The sequence below is a fragment of the Saccopteryx leptura genome, chromosome 1, assembly GCF_036850995.1.
Source record: "Saccopteryx leptura isolate mSacLep1 chromosome 1, mSacLep1_pri_phased_curated, whole genome shotgun sequence".
Lineage (NCBI taxonomy): Eukaryota > Metazoa > Chordata > Mammalia > Chiroptera > Emballonuridae > Saccopteryx > Saccopteryx leptura.
Genome location: NC_089503.1, coordinates 329043142 through 329060521, shown reverse-complemented (window position 1 = coordinate 329060521; position 17380 = coordinate 329043142). Strand labels below are relative to the sequence as shown.

The following is a 17380-nucleotide window of genomic DNA, read 5'->3' as shown; positions in this document are numbered from 1 at the left end:
GAAAGCCCGATCTAGCTGATGAAAATAACCAAAGAGCCTTAGAAAAATGCACAAATCACAAGCTTCTCCCATAGCCACTTTTGTCTTAGCTTCTGCAGAGATGTGGACCAAGGGAGACGGCCATCAAACCATCTAAACTAGAAAATGCTCATGAAACATTCATTATTTCTCTTCCTCTTCCCTTTCTTTGTGTTTTTAGTTTCAGGATTCTTATTCCCATTTTTACCTAATATAGAGAACAAATCTACATTTTGTACTGTGAGAGAAAAATATTCCTTTTTCATGTACATTATTCAAAAGGAGTTTCTTATGTCTAAATCATCCTATGTTGATCCCACGAAGCAGACTTGTGGGACCAAGAATGAAGCTCTGAAATCAGTCTGTCTGGGTTCCACCTCAGCTGCACCATTTACAAGCTGGGTGACCTAGAACAAATTGTTTAAGCTGTGAGTGCTTCATACTCTTCCTCTCTAAAATAATATCTTATAGGCTTGTTAACAGAATTGAATGAAAACATGTATGTGAAATTCTTAAAATTGTGGCTGGTATATAGTGAGCACTCTTATTACCAGGTGGTAGTATTATCAGCGTTAATGATGTTCCGGCTTTCTCATGAGCGAAGGGCCCTCCCATGGCCAGCCCTTCTTTCCTCTGCTGCTTCCTGCCCAGGCTGAGTCACACTGAGCATCTCTCTGCTCCACTAAACCAAATTAGCTTTTACTCCCAAACTATTTTATTTCTGTCCTCCTTTATCATTGCTCACACCGCACTGCTTAGCTTAATTCAACATTCTCTTTACACAATCTATGTATTTTCTATTAAGCGTCAGCTACGTAAAATTGAATACTACTATGTCTGTTGCCCTTGACAAGAAATTTTGTACCAATTTCTTTATTTCTCTTTCTTCTCTTTTTCCTTTGGACTATGAACTTTTCAAGGGCAGGAGAATGTTTTGGTCACCTTTTTAAGCCATACAACCTAGCAGCTGTTATGTAGAACACATTTAGGGAAATGTATGTTGAATTAGAGAAGGCTTAAGGGCCCACTTTAGTAATTCTGAAGTCATAAAATTCTGGTTAAAGTACAGCCACAGGAATTGGTTCAGTGACCTCTTCTGGCAGCAAATCTCCTTTATTGCTGTAAACTGCACAGAGTAATTGTTTTCATTTCATTTCATTGTTTCAAAATTCAATGTTCTTTAATCACATCTGGTGAACTGAATTAAGGAACTTATTTTTATTAATGGGATTCAACTTTTAATATATCTGAAATATTTCTTACAACATTATTCAGACTCATAAAGTTTTCTTCTTGGTAAATAAATCTCCATCTTTCTATTTCCCTATTCTTTTATTTATAAATAACATTTAGTATTTTGTAATCAATTACACTATATTTAATCAATTGGTTCAACAATAATTAAAACCAATTACAAAATATAAATGTGTTTTCACAGTTTTCCTCTTCGCTGAATTTTACCCAAATCAACTGAAGTATTTGATATAAATAACTTTGTAATTTATATTTTTCAAATGGATTTTTTTGCTAAAGAAAAATATATAGTATTCCACATGATGTCTCAAAAATGCTTTCCTTTGTGAAATGAATAGATATAAATTCTATACTTTATTCAAATATATAAGAAATTCAAACATTTCTGGCCATTCTCATTGCCCCAAATTAACACCCATCATCATCTCCCAACTCAACTGTTGCAATAGTTTTTGGACTGGCTACCACTTCCAGGCTTCCTTCTCTAATATCCACAAACATTTGAAGTGATCCTTTAAAAGTTTAATCTATTACCCTGAGATATTAATAAGCAAAACCTTGAGAATTCCTTCAACTTAATTAGGAATTTCTGAAGTTCCTCCCACCAGACATTTGACCTCAAGAAGCTGAGAGGAGAAAACCAGAGCTGTAGAAGCCACGTTCCTCTGCCAATGTGGTCTTCTTTCTCTCCACACCTGTTATATCTCCGAAGAGTACACAATGAAGGCTCCCTTCTTCTTGCCTTCTGCATGATTTGAAACTTTTTTATATGAAAACTTAGTCATTTGTGCTCTCTGAATAACATCAAGCTGAAAAGTAAAATCAGTTACTGAATCATCTTAGTGTTTTATGCTTACATTACTAAGCCTTGGGATCTTGGCCAAACATTCAAATTATAGACTAATCCACCAAGTCTAGACTTTATATGTGAGAGGGGACTAAAGAAGTTTAGAAATCTTGATTTCTCATGACTCACTGACTTTAAACTATCTATCAAATGGGTGACAGAAACAGAGTGCCTTGGCTGGTCTCTGCCACTTGTCAGGCAGATGCCTTGACTGCTCTAGAAAGGGACAATATATAGGAAGTCAGGAGAGAAAAGTGTATTATCATCGTTTGGCAGAGTTAGATACAAATGCACTGAATGAAATAAAACAATTTTTTCCTACCTATAATACAAAAAGCAAGAGAGAGATAACCATAGTCAGATAAAGCTTTATTAAAAAGTAATAGCAGTGCCTGACCTGTGATGGTGCAGTGGATAAAGCATTGACCTGAAACACTGAGGTCAGTGGTTTGAAACCTTGGGTTTGCCTGGTCAAGGCACATATGGGAATTGATGCTTCCTGCTCCTTCCTCCCTCTTTTTCTCTCTTTCCTCTCTAAAATGAATAAAGTCTTTAAAAAAGGTAATAGCAATATAAGAATAACTCCATAACTTAAGTGTTATTTATTCTGCATGCAGAGCCATTAAATCATAGCCATGATTTAGAAAATGCACAAACATGTGTGCATGCGTACACACACACACACACACACACACACATCTGAGTTGCCAAATAGATAACAGGACTCAGGCCCCTTGCTGTCCCTAATTATTTGCTCTCATTCTAGATAGAACTGTAAATGCTTGATTTTCTGACTTGCCAGCAAAAAAACCCCCAGAACATTTTGAAAGCATTAAATCAAATGTTGTATGGTAAAAACAGAGCAAGAATGGCATTTGATGCTGAAGCAGAGTATTATTGTTAAAAAATTAACAGATCCTCAAATATAATAGTCTCTACCTAGTTGAGATGGATGTGCATGTCCCTTTTCTATTTTTAGTAATATTAAATATTTTAATCTTTACATCAAGGTATACAACCAATACATTATATATGTTAATGTGCAATAATTGTGTTTGTAGTTTTGCTCATTTAAGAATTTCAAGCACAAGATATGTACTGTTTTAACAGAGATACTTTACCATATAAAACTAATTTTTTTAAATTGGTAGCTCAAATAGTATTAAAAGTAAATATTCAGGCAAGATTACATAATAAAAACAGTGCCTAAAAGGTTATGCTGCAAATGAAGATTTTTCTGAGTAGACACTTGAAGTTAAAGCTGAATTGATTTTACCTCCCTAGTGATAATTCTAGATCAGAAACCTATAAAATGGGGATAATAAAACACACCTTTCAGTACTGCTACCTGTGATGATTAAATGACAATTAGACACATCAAAAAAACATTCAACAGTTAATACAAAATATGGACATGTTTTTCACCTGTTATACTTACCTTTGAGAAAAGATTAGGTTGGATTTGTTTTAAAAGACAAGATAGAATTGCCTTACCTATTCTCCATGTTTTGATTATCTTTAAGTGTGTTTAAATATAATATGTAAGGTAAAATAAGAAAAATACTACTAAATTAGGGGAAAAATTAAATTATCTTCTTCTAAAACCCCTACCTTTGAATACCATTATTAGGTAACCAAATAGCATTAGGATGGAATATACAAATTTGGCTAGGGGAGGAGCACAACCATTCTTATTACCATAGCAACTGACATACATTAACATGAAAATTAAAGATGTTTAAACAATTATCTAATTATTTGCTCTTTACTTTGTTAAACATTCAAATACTTATAAAAATCCAGATGATTCATAAATTCTTTGTTTTATATTTTATTTTTGTGAGTTTTTTTTGTATTATGAACTCAACTTATTCTGTAAGTAGAAAACCTAAAAAAGAGAAACCATGTAATATATTTAGTTAACATGATTTCTTATACTGATTTCCTTAGAATTTCAATTACATAATTCAAACTTTTAAATGATATTTATTAAGTAAGTCAATACCATTTTCTTAAAAATTAAAAGAAATTATAAATTAATATAAATAAAGGACACAATAAACATATAGGAAGATCTATGGTTGTAAAATGAGTAATTTCTTTTAGTTTTCTTTGGTTAATTAGTTACTTGTATAGTACACCCAACACATTTAACTAATGTAATTTTTGTCTCTTTCCCAACAGGTTAAGAATGTACTAATTCAAGAATTTTATAATACAGTGGAATAGCTTAACAACTGTCTATGTGCTTCCCATGATATGTTCTCTATATTGTAAGTATATACATTTACATTCTCAAGCTAGCTTGATTATGAGAGAAATGTATTCAGTTAGAACTTATATATAACTTAGATTGTTTCATAAAAATATAAGCTACAACTTACCTAAACTGTAGAATAGTTTTAGAAAGTTATTTAAAGAAATGATCTGCAAATTTAGGTTTAACATTGTATCAAAGTTAAAGTTTAATGTAATTGTTTATTGTGGTAGAATAATATATTCATTATGTTATATTTTTAATAAATATTATGCTCAGTATCCTTAAGATTTTTATATTATTTAGTTTTTTAGAAATTGCGAACTATATATATTAGACATACAGATTTTTATGCTAAAGTATTAAAATTTATTGAAATCTCTTAAACTATAATGTTTACTATTTCAAGGTCAAGATACTTTTTCTTATATTATCTTTTTGAAAAATTGTTTAGTTCTGGCAAGATAATATCTATAACACTAAATTATTCATATATATATGAATGTGTATGTATATATATGTATACACACATACACAATTTATTTCACAAACTAAATAAAAAGAACAAGTGTTCTTCATTCAGTAATAAAAACTTCTATTAATTTCACATTGCTTAAAAGTAAATAGATAAGTGAAAGTCTGGAATACTATGCTTTGTTTTTGAGTTAAGCAGTACCAAGTACTAAGAACTAATTCATAGCAATGGGAAGGAAAGGAGACAGCTCAATCTCTTTCTCTTCAAAGTGAACCAGGACTGGAGCCCTTATTAGACAGGGGTGTTTCCAAAATATAGGACACATTTAGGGCATCAGAAGTTGCTATTCCTGAACAACACTTGATTCTACCAGACATACAATGCCCATCTTAAGCATTACTCTCCATTTTCTTAGCCCTTTTCTTGCTAGAGACCCTGCCTGAGGATAAAAAATATATCACAAGAGACCTGAAATTTAGTGAGCCTTGGTCCTTCTTCACAAGGGAAGAGAATGAGGTGTGCCTATTTATGCTGTGGGGGTTGGAGTCCTGGCGGATAGATAAGTCATTAGCATGCCATTTTAGAACACTGAATGAATGCCGACTGAAATACATAAATGAATAAATTGTTAATAACGGAAGTTACAAATAAGCAAAATGAAGTAACTAAAATTAACCTCATAGTGCTATTTTAGAGATGAAGACATCAATATAAAGTCATTTTTATTTTAGTATACATGCGGATAGATACAAAATAAAGATAGGTATGTGTGCATAGGTGGGTATATAGGCATAATATATAGTAGCTTTACCTCCTGAAAGGTCCTAGAAGTAGTACTCCCACTGTAGCAGTGAATACAACTTATGCTCAGATTTATTTTCTCTAACTATTTTCTAATAAAAAAAGAATCAGGGCCCTCAGGAAGAATGGCTGATTCTAGATCTAGGGTCAGAAAAATACAAGATGAGCCTAAAGCATCTTGCAGTGCCAGAAAATGAAATAGTGACAAAAATAAATTATTGGGGCATGTCAAAAGGACACAGGAGCCAACCAGAAAGAATTCCACATGACCAAAGCTGAAATGCTTTAAGCAACAAAATACTAATCTTATTATATTACAACCTAATAAATAAAATAAATGTCAATGAAAGTAAATGATTGAATAGATAAATGACAGACAAGGGAAAATTTTCCTTCCAGAAAAATTCTAAGTAATGTATGTAAACACAACTTACTCACTTCCCAGGGCGTGAATCTTAAACTCTGTCTGACCTCTTGAGAATGGGCTGGACTTTGTGACTCAGCAAGCATAGAAATAAGAAGCACTACCTTCATTGGCGACTAAAGTTAACATCTCCAAAATAAGTCATGTTGACCCCAGGTACCCTGGTATGATGTGAGGACACCTCACTTGTGTGATATTCTCCCCTAAAACTCAGATCCTTACTCTAATATTGAGGAAAACATAAAATCTTTTAATACATATTATGACATTTCAAACTTACACTGAGCCGGTCAAGTAGGAAATTCACATACCAGTCTTTATTTATAAAAAAGGGGGGGGGGGGGAATCTCTTAAGTGGCAAGGAAGCAGGAAGCTTGTAAAGGTTGAGCACCTATAAAAAACACACCTGACTTCCCTTAATCCCTTGACTTTTGTGCCACATCATGAAGTCCACATTATATGGAAATATTCTTACTTCGTAGAATATGTTCTTGTTTTTCTTAACTTCCACAGGTGTGCAAGCTCTTTTCCCTTAATTTAAATAAAATTGTAGCGAGTTGCATATCATTGTTTAAAAACTATTATTCACATTTAAAGCCAAAATTTTCTGTTTTCTGAAATGTCTTAAATATTAATTTTGTTGAACTTCAAAATCTAATCAAGGCTACTAGATTAGAAATCACTGTTGCTAATCAATTATGACATTTGAGACACAGATATGTTTTCACTCTAAGGAAACCTACTGTATAAGAACTCCTCCACAAAATCACAAAATATAACAACTGAGAAATGATTTTTTTTAAATTATAGAATGCCTATTTGTCTCACAAAAGTATTTATCATATCTTTTCTCAACAATCTTTCCTGGTGCCATTTCATTAGATTTATATATTGGTATTTCAGAAGAAATAGATTTGTTTTACAAAGTAGAGCATACCTACGCTTAAACATTGTGACTTTTTTTTCCTTCAGTACTTGCATTACTACCCTTATCTGCTTCAATTTCTCTAAATTAGAGTGATCTCATAATCTAGAGATACTTTTAGTATGGACAAAATTCATAGAATATTCTCACTTATCATTAAATCAAACCTCTTTATTGCTTTCCAATCACAATGTCAACTGGTAGGGGAACTTATTAGGTATTTGAAAATACTTTAATAGGCTATTTGAAAACCTTCTTATATGAGAAGGTGATAAAAAAACAAAGACACACCAATAGAAAAACAAGTTGTATACCTTGAAATAATAGTATAGGAGGGGACAATTGCAAGATCAGTCTGGTCAATTCCATGTTTAAATATTATTTTATATCTGTTGTAATGAATAAAGATGCATTGATAAGAAGACCTCCAAATCTACCTGTCTGCTATATTTGAATGTTTAGAGTTTTCACTATTGTTTCTAATAAAAACCCTTTCTACCATAATTAAAACCTACTTTGCTTTTGGTTTTTGTTGTTTATTTATCATAAGTTTATTTAGAAGAGTTCCTTTTTATAAGATGTGTCTCTCTCTTTTTTATTTTATCTATTTATTTACTTTTTTGTATTTTTCTGAAGTGAGAAACAGGGAGACAGAGAGACAGATTTCCACATTCACCCAATTGGGATCCACCCGGCATGCCTATGAGGGGATAATGCTCTGCCCATCTGGGCCATTGCTCTGTTGCAACTGGAGCCATTCTAGAGCCTGAGGCAGAGGCCACAGAGCCATCCTCAGTGCCCAGGCAAACTTTGCTCCAATGGAGCCTTGGCTGCAGGAGGGGAAGAGAGAGACAGAGAGGAAGGAGAGGGGGGAAGGGTGGAGAAGGAGATGGTCACTTCTCCATTGTGCTCTGGCCAAGAATAGAACCCAGGACTTTCACACATCAGGCCCACACTCTACTGCTGAGTCAACTGGCCAGGGCAAGATGTAGCTCTTTTTTATTAAACTTCAGTACATGATAGGTACTAAAAATACTTACAGTATTGAATTTCTAAATAAAATAACATTGTGCACATTTTCAGTTCAGGAATTATATATATATATATATATATATATATATATATATATATATATATAATATGTATATGTATATAAAGTAATTCTAGATATCTCAAAGCTTGTTCCCTCCCCAAGAGATGTAGGTGGAATATAGATGGGTAGATGGATGTATGCACGAGTAGATGGAAGATGGTGGATGAATGCAAAGACAGGTAACTTGTTCTTCCATTATTGCTCCCTGATAATTTTTATACAATCAATAATATTTTATCCAAATATGGAACACTAGTTTAAAGTAATTGTGGATGAGAACTGGCTTTAACTCAGCAGTTCTTCGAGTCCAGCCCGTTCGCTTGTCAACCACTTCTGCTTGCAAAGATGGTTCAAAATCCATAGGGTGCTCTTCAGTCCTTTACAAATAAGTTTTTAAAAAAGAAATTGGGAAATACAATTGGTGATAGAGAATCCCATAGAATTAGAATAATTTAGGAGAAAGTCATAAATACAACATTTTTATCATTTTTGGAGAACTTTGTTTTGGTAACCTAATAAATGTCAGTTTTTCGTTACTTTGAGAGTAGAGTCAAAATCAATGCTAATGGAAGACTATATCTATAATGATGACTACTTTAGATTCTTTTCTCTTTTTACTCCTTTAACAATATATATTTATTTTTAATATGCAGATATAAGCAACTCTAAGTTTATGCTTCAAATTATATACTCTAGGGAAAGAATAAGTAAATAAATATATCTTGAATATCCCTATTTTTTATGTTCAAGTTGTTGTTAAATTTATTTTTAGAGACTCTGATTTCCATGTAGTTACACTATAAAGGGGAAAGAAAACACTTTATAGGAAACCAGTTCCTGTAGGAAAAACACTGTAGTGTCAATATTTATGTGTCAAGTAGTTAGAATAAGAAGAAACAAATAAATATACCTTAAAATTTTATTTAAAATTATGTATATTAGTCCTATAGGATCTCTAGCTATCCTTATTAAGTAAATGATTATTGTACATATTTTTGAACTTTTTAACTATCTCTGTTTTGGTTTTCTTTCCTTTTAAATTTATATTTTTATTTAAAAAATTAACTTTCCTTCCCTTTTTTTTTTTTATGTCTCAACTAATCTTTTTTAAATTTATATTTCTGTACTCGAAATACATTAGGATGTTAATTTAAATTTTGTAACTCTAGGCCCTGGCTGGTTTGTTCAGTGGTAGAGTGTTGGCCTGGCGTGTGGATGTCCCGGGTTCGATTCTCTGTCAGGGAACACAGGCGAAGCGCCCATCTGCTTCTCCACCCTTCTCTCTCTCCTTTCTCTCTATCTCTCTCTTCCGCTCCTGCAGCCAAGGCTCCCCTGGAGCAAAGTTGGCCTGGGTGCTGAGGATGGCTTCATGGCCTCTGCCTCAGGTGCTCAAATGACTCTGGTTGCAATGGAGCAATGCCCCAGATGGGCAGAGCATCGCCCCCTAGTGGGTTTGCCAAGTGGATCTTGGTTGGGTGCATGTGGGAGTTTTTCTGCCTCCCTGCTTCTCACTTAAGAAAAATACCAAAAAAAAAAAAAATTGTAACTCTAAATTAATGTTATTTTTATTAAAAAATAAATATAACAATTTTCATTCTTATGTTTGGAATTTCATAATCTATCTCAAATAAGTCTCTATGATACTAAAGGGAGAAGTCTGGCATATGTCCTCTTGGTTTTTTAGATGTACAATTTCAAATCTTGATTATGCTCAGGATAGAGGTAGAAGATGGAGAGCTGTCTTACATGACAAAGTCAGGGGAACTTGCCAGTAAATCTTAAGGTGCTGTGCATGTGCTGGATAGCCAAGGAAGTTTTAGAAAAGTGTGGGTCGTGTTCAGTATTAACTTGTATACTATGTTGTGATACGTAACACATTTTCATCTAAAACTTCAGAAATACCTGCTAACTATGCCTTCTGTGAAAGGCCCAGGGGAAATGAAGAGGTTGATTCCCACACCCAGGTCAAAGTAACGAGAGGAAAGGAAAAATTTATGGTACAAGACACAACTGGAATTTGAAAATCTCCAGGGTAGGATTTCAGAGCACTAAATAATCAAGAGTTCATAAAATGTTTGAGACATTGTTATTTCCATAGAATGTGATATAGTTGGCTAGGAACATCAAACACAGAGATTATAGTTATATTTAGGGTACTTTGTTATTACACAAACATTGAGGCAACATTTCTGTTAAAAAAAAAACTCATTAAAAGTGTCTTTTACTTGAAATCTAACCACCCTAGGCATTCACAATCATTTCTCCATGTTTTATTTTATTTTAATTCATATATACACATAATTTATATCATGTAATTATAATTTTTTATTTTGATTATAGGCTTCATCCCCAATTAAAAACACTTTAACGTATTCATTATTTTACAGGGATCCTTACAATGACAATTTACTTAACTTTTTTCTAATCTTGGATATTTGGGAATTTGTGAATTTTTGTATATATTAACTATACTTCAATTTAAATGTTTAACAAATGTTTTTTTGTTCTATTTTGGATCATTTTCTTTTGCAAATAAAGTAGAATGTTGGTGTAAGTCAATCTTTCAATATTTAGAATGAACTAGTCCTAGTGTATGTGGTTATCCTAACAGTTTTAAACTTTCTATCCCTTATTTTTATCAAACGCAAAATGGAAATAAAAATAAGACATACTGTAGAATTGTCGAAAAGATTAGATGCAAAGTGTATAACAAACAGCTCAGGGTTTCTAGGGTGAGAGTGCCATTGGTTAATTGACTTTTAGAAGTTAGGATTGTTGCTAATCGTTAATTTATAAATAAATTCATGCTCACCAGCGTACGTTGCCATTAGAGGAGCAAATGTGTAAAATTAGTTTTAAGACTGTCATTGAGCCTAACCAGGCGGTGGTGCAGTGGATAGAGCATCGGACTGGGATGCAGAAGGACCCAGGTACGAGACCCCGAGGTCGCCAGCTTGAGCACAGGCTCATCTGGTTTGAGCAAAAAGCTCACCAGCTTGGACCCAAGGTCGCTGGCTTGAGCAAGGGGTTACTCGGTCTGCTGAAGGCCTATGGTCAAGGCACATATGAGAGCAATCAATGAACAACTAAGGTGTCGCAACGAAAAACTGATGATTGATGCTTCTCATCTCTCTCCATTCCTGTCTGTTTGTCCCTATCTATCTCTCTCTCTGACTCTCTCTCTGTCCCCGTAAAAAAAAAAAAAGAAAAGAAAAACCACACACACAAAAGAAAGACTGTCATTGATTAGTAAAACAGGTTTAAAATTAGTCTGGTAACTACTACAGATAGAGAAAAAAAAACACATTTATTTCCTACAAGTATAGGAACATTTTATTCTCAAGCTATATTTAAAACAACCATATGAGAATCTTTTTCCTGGAGAAAATGATGGAAGATGCCAAGAAAAGGTCTCATAAGAAAGACTAAAAATAGTGTCGGCCAGGGGACAAAAGTTGCTGGTTCAATCCTTAGTCAGAGCACATAGAGGAACAGATCATGGTTCCTGTCTCTCTCTCTCTCTCTCTCTCTCTCTCTCTCTCTAATATGAATAAATTTAAAAAATTAAAAAAGAAAAACTGGGAAACAACTAAAAGTTTGCTTTTAATGTAATGTCCTGATTAACAAATACTATGGTATATCAGAATCAAACAGTGAAACAAATGTGGAAAATTGGTACCCCATGAAAAGAGCAGTGACACGCAGATGGAAAGGTATGTTTTATGTAAGTTAACAAAGTTGTCAAAGAAAACATATTTCTTACATCACTATCAAAAAACCATAAAGTTTACATTTTGGTATGATTATTGTAAATGTTATCTTTTCATTAAATGTTTTAGTCCACAGAGCTGTTTTTCTCTGAATTTATACTTACTTAGAGTATCCAATGACTTTTTTTGTTTGTTTGTTTCTGGATTTGACTTTTGAATTTTTTTTAATATCTCTCTTCTTTAATATAAACCATGTCTTTACCTGTTCATATTTCATTCTAGAATGGTTTGCGACCTCCTCCTGGGGAGTTGTCCCTGAGATACAAATCCTTTTTTGGTTCCCATGCCCCCAAATTCTGTTTCCTTCTATAATCAACAATTGTGAACGCCCCTTTTTTTAATGACATTCAGTTTATAAAATAGTGGCTTCTCTTGTTTCTACTTCTATCCTTTCTGTTTTTCATCATCCAAAACTAACTATCCTCTTCTTTTGCTTAACCTTCCCAAAAGATGTGTCATTTTCTTCTTTCTCCTTCTTTATGTTGAGAAATACGTCAGTAAGAGAGGTCTAGGTTAACTCGTTGTTGGAGTTGCTTGTGCCTTTCATTCAGTCACTTCTACAACCTGTTGCTGTGCCAGCAACGGGATCAGGCTTCATTTGGGCCTAATCTCAGGAGAAGAGGTTGTATCCTAGGAGCAGGCAGAATAGCAAGTGATTCCTATTTCTTTTATTTACCAGCTGATATAATCTTATGTGAGTAACTTAAGATCTAATGAGTCTCACTTTAATTACGTGAAGTCAAGCACACTGGATGGTTATGATAATGTAATGAAATTATGTATGGGGAAACACGTAGCACACTATCTCTATGCTGAAGGAAATACCTAAATAATGTATCTTCTTACTTGTGTTTACTTTTATTATCACATTTATCACATTGACTTTTCCTCAGAATTACATAAGCAAAAGACTCATGAGATCAAATTTCAAAAGGCCAAAGTCATTGTCTGTCAGGATGTTAGGCAAGTCAAATTATCTAATTTTTCTTATTTGGTAACAGTTGTAATTTCTTCTCTATGTTAATCTGATTGTGAGGATAACAAACTAGAATGTGATAATAGTTACAAAAGTACTTATAAATATTCTAAAAATGATGATTAAAAAATTTTTTTTCATTGTCTAAATGCAAGACACTTCATTGGCACTTAATGTATATGAGCTCAGTATTTGCAATTACTTATCAGAGAGTTAATATTATCCCTAATATTTATGTGGAATAAATATTATTCATTATTCCTAAGATTTATCAGAGAACTGCAGCTCAGAAAAATGAAGTATTGAGCCAAAGGGGCCCAGCTAGATCTGAGGTCCTCTGACTCTCCAACCTATCCTCAGAGCCCTGTGCATGTTCAAATAAATGGTCAGAGTTACATTCAATCAGTTTCTTTCACAAAATATAATCTTTGGCCATTACATGAACTATGTTCTCTCACTACCCTGCCCCCTTTAAAGGCTCCTGTTAATTCTCCTCTCCTGAAGGCATTTTAAGGGCAGATTTTGCTTTCCTTTACTTGAGGTTCAGCTTCTCCTGTGGCCTCGAGCATTAGCCAGTAAAGTTAGCCAGACATAGTGTAGCGATGTCACCCTCCCCCAAACACACTCACACACACATGCCTTTAATCCAGATCACTGTTGAGCTTAGTCATAACTTTTTATCTGAAAGGAAGAATCAGGCATTTGCTTCAAATTCTCATTTCTGAGGAGACAACTCCGTAAAAACAACTTATTTCTTACTCTCACGCTTCTTGACCTTCAAAGAGGCTTGTGGTTGGTTAGTGAGCTCAGGATGCTTCAGGGAGTCCCACCTTCCACACTTCCACCCTCTGAGTCCTGTGAGAGTTACTCCCACAAATCCTCCAAAGAAATGGAGAATGGGGAAAGGTTTTCCATTACTTTACAGACATGACAGAAGCCAAAAGAGTTCATCTTACTCTTTCATCCTATCACACAGAAAATTGCTTACCTATTCCCATGTAAATGAAAATGGTTATTTTTCCAATATTATAGAGAAGAATTAGGGAAGGGGATAGACCTAAAATTTACTTGTTGCCTAAAACATGTCAGAAAATTACAAGAAGTATTTTTACAAGTGCCACAGTCCTAAAAGAGGGCATTATAGTCTCCATTTCTTATCTGAATGAGCCTCAGAGAAGTTATAGAATTGACTAGGTTTCAACATGAAATAGAGTAGAGGTGAATGGTGCCCTTTATCACTTAATTGAATTTCTCCCTTTCCTCCCTTAAAAAATCCACAAGTTCCCTACAACATATTGTGTTATTTCCGCTTAACATTTGTATCACTTAATGTTGGAACAAATATGAAAGTTTTTTTCTATTAATTTGTTATATGTTTCTGCACAAATAAGTAATAAATTATTTGAAATAGGAATTTTTTGCCTCTTTATTAAGCTGTTTTTTTTTTATACTCAACACCATTTCAGGCAATTGAACAAAAAACAAAGATTGTAAGAACTTGTGTATCTTCTGTTCTTTTCCTGACAAGCATTTATAAACTGCTTCTGAAAATGACCAAAAATGTTAGTTCTTGTGTCCCAGATAGACTGTGTGTCTTCCCCCGGCTTTGGTCGCGATGCTACAGTCTGGTTATTATGTAGAGGCGTGCATTTCACAGCAGAGCCCTGGTCTAAGTAATAGAGAAAGATTGATTAGAGTGTAGAAAATATGTAATATGAAAGCATATCTTAATATCTCTACAATAAAAAGCTGAAAATGGTCCTTGGACAGGTAGTGAAGAGGTGGGGGACAGTTTGGGAGCTTGTCAACACTCTTCTTCAACACTTTTTGTTAGCCATTTATGCTTACTCAACCAGGTTATTTAAATTCTGCTTTTGGTGATTTGCACTGTTTTTTGATGTGATGAATGCTTTATAAGGTGTTTTGAGATACTTTAACAGAATTTGTGTTAAGCCAAGAGAAGCATGTATCAGTTCCTATAAGCTCTCTTAAAAACTTTATGAAACATAATCACAGTGAAAAAGAAGTATTTACATAAGTCTCTTACTCTAAAAATGCTAGGCAAAAATACAAAATAAGCACATTAGTCTGTTTAGTTCAGTGTACTTTTTTATTAATATTTTTGCATATTTATGGACAATATGGTTCTGTTTTGTGTGTGTTGTATGTTTGTGTGTATGTATATATGCTGGAAAATGACATAAAGTGTGTTTCTTACTATAGGTCATAGTTTAAAATTTTAAAAGCCACTATCCAAAAAAAAAAAATGCACTACAGAAGAGAACTCTGTTTTTTATTGAATTTATTGGGGTGACAAAACCATACAGGTTTCAAGTGTACAACTCAATTAAACATCATCTACACACCACATCATGTGCCCACTACTCCAAACAAAGTTTCTTTTCATCCGAATCTTCCTCCCCCTTTGCCCACCTCCACTGACCATCCACCCACTTTTCCCTCTGACTATCCCCACACTGTTGTCTGCATCTATGTGTTATGTATACATGTTATTGGCAAACTGGAATAGCTGGGTCAAAAGACAATTTCATTTTTAACTTTTGAGAAATCTCAAAAGCTACTATTTTCCACAGTGACTGCACCAGCCAGCATTTCCACCAACAGTGAACTAGGGTTCCCTTTTCTCCACACCCTCAACAGCACTTGTTCTTTCTCGATTTATTGATGATTGCCCTTCTGGCAGGTCTGAGGTGATATCTCATGGTGGTTTTAATTTGCATTTCTCTGATAATTAGTGATGTTGAGCCTTTTTTATATGTCTGTTGGCCATCTTCATGTCTTCTTTGGGGAAGTGTCTATTCAGCTTCTGTGCCCATTTTTAATTGGATTATTTGTCTTCCTGGTGTGGAGTTGTATAAGTTCTTTATATGTTTTGGAAATTAACCCCAATATATCATTAGCAAAATGTTTTCACGTTCAGTAGTTTCCATTTTTATTTTGTTGATGGTTTCTTTAGTTGTATAAAACCATTTTAGCTTGATATAGTCTCATTTGTTTATTTTTTTTGTTTGTTTCCCTTACCCAAGGAAATATAGTGGCAAAAATATTACTATAATAGATGTCTGAGTTTTTTCTGCCTATGTTTTCTTTGAGGATTTTTATGGTTTTGTGACTGTCATTTAAGTTCTTTATTCATTTTGAGTTTATTTTTGTGTATGGTATAAGTTGGTGGTCTAGGTCTAATTTTCCCAACACCATTTGCTGAAGAGACTGTCTTGACTCCATTGTGTATGCTCTTGTCTCCTTTGTCAAATATTAATTGATGATAAAGGTGTGGATTTATTTCTGGGCTCTCTGTTCTGTTCCACTGATCTGTATGCCTGTTCTTATGCCAGCCAGTACTGGGCTGATTTTATTCCATTGGCCTTGTTGTATACTTTGATATAAGGTATTGTGATACCACTACTTTGTTCTTTTTTTTTTTTTCAAGATTGCTGAGGCTATGCAGGGTCTTTTTTGTTTCATATACATTTTTAGAATATTTGTTCTAGATCTCTGAAATATCTCATTGGTATTTTAATAGGAATTGCATTGAATCTATAGATTGCTTTGGGTGGTATGGATATTTAATGATGTTAATTTCTCCAATCTATCAACATGGTATATGCTACCACTTATATGTATCTTCCTCAATTTAATTTTTCAATGTCTTATAATTTTCCAAGTACTGGTCTTTTATTTCTTTGGTTAAATTTGTTTCTAGATACTTTTTTGTTGTTGTTGTTGTTGTTGTTGCAATAGTGAAGGGATTGTTTTCTTAATTTCTCTTCTGATAGTTCATTATTAGTAGAACTCTTAAGAAGCTTTACTCATACCCAGAAGCCAATGCTTCACCTTAAATATTATCTTCGCTTCTGTGATGTTTTACTTAAATAACTAGTAGGAGAGTACAAGAATTAAGTAATACTCAGAAAAGAAAACTAATGAAGTCATTGCAAATATCTGAGTGAGAAGTTCATTTTTTAGAAAATGCAAATATACCTTAAAATTCAGTTAATAAATGGTAAATACAGACTAGTGGGTTTCAGACTCCAGCTCTACAACTTGCTGGTTGAGCGACCCTGGATAAAGTTATTTAACCACTCTAGGCTGTACATCCTTATCTATGAAATGAAGATAAAATTACCTGCTGTCTCCTTTCTCCTCAGGCAGTTGATAGAACTAAGTTATGTGTAGTTCATAGATTGAACTTAATACCTCACATGTAATACATTTTCAACAACTGTTAACTATAAGTTCTACAACTCTACAGGATTACAAAGTACTAATTTTTAGACTGACCTAAAATTATGTTTTACTTCATTTTGTATGCCTATATAATTTATAACCAGTTAAAAACTATTAGCATTTACAATAACATGGATGGACCTTGATAACATTATACTGAATGAAATAAGTAAATAAAAAAAAACTAAGAACTATATGAATTCATACATAGATGGGACATAAAAATGAGACTCAGAGACATGGAAAAGAATGTGATGATAATGGGGTGAGGAGAGGAGAGGGGGTATCGGGG

General features: G+C 33.6%; 1 protein-coding gene across 2 annotated transcripts in view; it reads left to right on the top strand.

Moving 5' to 3' along the window:
- Window positions 1–17380, top strand: part of FUT9 (fucosyltransferase 9) — a 198607-nt gene that overhangs the window by 91753 nt on the left and 89474 nt on the right. For both annotated transcript variants that reach the window (XR_010748119.1, XM_066358856.1), the window contains exon 2: window positions 4304–4392. The gene's annotated coding sequence lies outside the window, so the exon portion shown is untranslated. The remainder of the gene's footprint in view (window positions 1–4303; window positions 4393–17380) is intronic.